Raw genomic sequence first — 2,894 nt, 5'->3', positions numbered from 1 at the left:
TCAATTCTGACCCATAATGACCCTGTAGAGGGTTTCCAAGGAGCAGTTGGTGAGCTTTGCAGTTCAAATGACTTTGCAGTCTGATGCATTAGTCCACAGCACTGCACCAGGACTGGCAAAATGCTCTTTAGAAGCCAGGGTAAAATGGAAGATCAGCAAAAAAAGAGGAAGTCCCCAAAGCGACGTATTGACGCAGTAACAGCAGCAGTAGGCTCAGATGTAACAACAATTGTAAGGGAGGCAAAGGACTAGGCAGTGTTTCATTTTCCTGTACATAGTGTCACTTTGAGCCTGAATTGACTGGACATCTTTTTCACAATTCAATCATCAGTAATTAATCAGCCCGTGCTGAATGCATGTTTAATTAATTTCAGACTGATGAAACTGGTAAATTTCTTCACGGGATTTAGTAATTGGTGTGTAAATTTGAATGATAGTGTTAGTAACTAGTCTTCTTTGTGATGCCATTCTTTTTCAGTTTGTCGTTCCTGTCATAGTAAACCATATGATTGTCTGATGAAAAATTGCCAATAGCAGTCCATTTCAGCTCACCAATGCCTACAATATTGATCTTTATGCTTTCCAGTTCATTTTTGACAATTTTCAATTTTCCTAGATTCATATTTTGTATATCCCATGTTCAATTATTGCTAGATGTTTACAGCTGTTTCTTATTTTGAATTGTGCTCCATCAGCAAATGAAGGTTTAAAGCTTTATTCCATTCATATCATTAAGAGAAGGTTTCTTGTTGCCATTCAGTTGGTTCTGACTAATAGTGACCCTATACACAGCAGAATGAAACACTGCCTGGTCCTGCACCATCCTTACAATTGTTGTTTTATAAAAGTAAACTATTACAATCAAATGTGCAAAGACCCAGAGTTAGAAAACAAAAGGGAAACATACTTGGCATTTCTCAAGCATTTTCCTCCATTTTTCTAAGCACGATGTTATTCTCCAGGGACTGGTTTCACCAGACAACGTCTCAAAAGTCTGAGACAAATTCTCACCATGCCAGTTTCTAAGGAGCATTCTGGATGTACTTTCCAACACAGATTTGTTTGTTCTTTTGGCATTCCATAGTGCTTCCAATATTCATCACCAATACCATAATTCAAATGCATCCATTCTTTGTGGTCTTCCTTAATAATCGTCAAACTTTTGCATGCATACAAGGCAATTGAAACTACTGTGGCAGGCACATCTTAGTCCTCAAACTGACAGCTATGATCTTTAACAGTTTTAAGAGGTCTTTTGCAACAGATTTACTTAACACATTGTGTAGTTTGATTTCTTCGCTGCTGCTTTCATGAAAGTTGGTTGTGGATTCAAGCAAAATGAAGTCATTGACAACAATCTTTTCTCCATTTTTCATAATGTTATTGATTGGTCCAGTTGGGAAGATTTTTGTTTTCTTTAACTTGAAGTGCAATTCACACTGAAGACTGTGGTCTTTGACTTTCATCAGTAAATGTTTTAAATCCTCTTTGCTTTCAGCAAGCCAATCAATTAGTCATGTTGTGAGCATTTTTGTTTTCTTAGCATTGAGGTGCAATCCACACCTCAATTGTAGTCTCTGGTCTTTATTAGTGAGTATTTTAAGTCTTCTTCACTTCCAGAAAGCAAGGTTGTATCATGTGAATATCACAAGTTGTCAATGAGCCTTCCTGGCAATCCTGATGGCACATTGTTTTCCTGTAATCCAGTTTCTCAGATTATTTGTTCACATACTGATTGAATAAGTGTCATGAAAATATGCAATTCTAGCAGATATGTTTCCTGTTTTAAAGTCTTAAACCTGTAATCCCAATTAGAAAATGAGCTGAAAAAAAAAACACCCAGAGTTACCAGAAGAAAAAAAAAAACAATAAAGATTAGATAGATTAAGAAAATGGAGAGGCAGTGTTTAGTCAATGAAAACCTTATGACTATTATTGGAAACATGTCAGATAATAGTGTTTTAAAATCATTCAGTGTCCCCTTGTTCTGTTTGAAAGATTGCCTCTTGGTCTATGTAGAAGTCTCTCACGAGCACAATTAAGTGTTCTGGAATACCCATTCTTCACAATGTTGTCCATAGCTTGTTATTATGCACACAGTTATATGCCTTTGCATAGTCAATAAAGAACAAGTAAATATCTTTCTAGTACTTTTTGCTTTCAGCCAAGATCCATCAGACATCAGCAATGACATCCTTCATTCCATATCCTCTTATGTATCTGGCTTGAATTTCTGCAAGATCCCTGTTGATGTACTATTTCAACTGTTTTATAATTATCTTCAGAAATACTTTACTTGCATGTGGTATTAATGATATTGTTAAATTATTTCCACATTCTGTTGAGTCACCTTTCTTTGGAATGGACACAGATATGGATCTCTTTCAAACATTTGTCCAGGTAGCTCTCTTTCAAATTTCTTGGCATAGATGACAGTTTGCTGGAACATTTCAAATTGTATTCCATCAGTTTCTGGATCCTTGGTTGTGTTTTTTTTTTTTTTGGCAATGCTTCAGTGCAGCTTGACCTTCTTCCTTTAATTCCATCAGTTCTTGATCATATGCTACCTTTTGAAATGGTTGAACAGCAACTAATTCTTTTTGGTATATCTTCCATTGGCAGGGGCCATGATGGCTCTGATAAGAAATAGATTGCAACAACATCAGAAGCCATGCCATGGAGGAACAGAATGGCGAGAAACCCTGTGCATGAAAAGCTCATTGTTTTAGCAAAGCGACAATCGAGTGTCTCCCTGGTTGGCAAAGCCCCAGGGAGAGCCTCATGCGGGGGACTTGCAGTCTCTGTCTTTTCCTTTTATGAATAGTTCATTTTTTATTTTTCTTGATTTTATTATAGAAGTTTTTAGTAGAACTCTTCAATGATCATATTACAGG

This window comes from Chrysochloris asiatica, unplaced genomic scaffold (assembly GCF_000296735.1).
Source record: "Chrysochloris asiatica unplaced genomic scaffold, ChrAsi1.0 scaffold00008, whole genome shotgun sequence".
In the NCBI taxonomy this organism is placed as follows: domain Eukaryota; kingdom Metazoa; phylum Chordata; class Mammalia; order Afrosoricida; family Chrysochloridae; genus Chrysochloris; species Chrysochloris asiatica.
Note: the sequence above shows the minus strand (reverse complement) of the source record.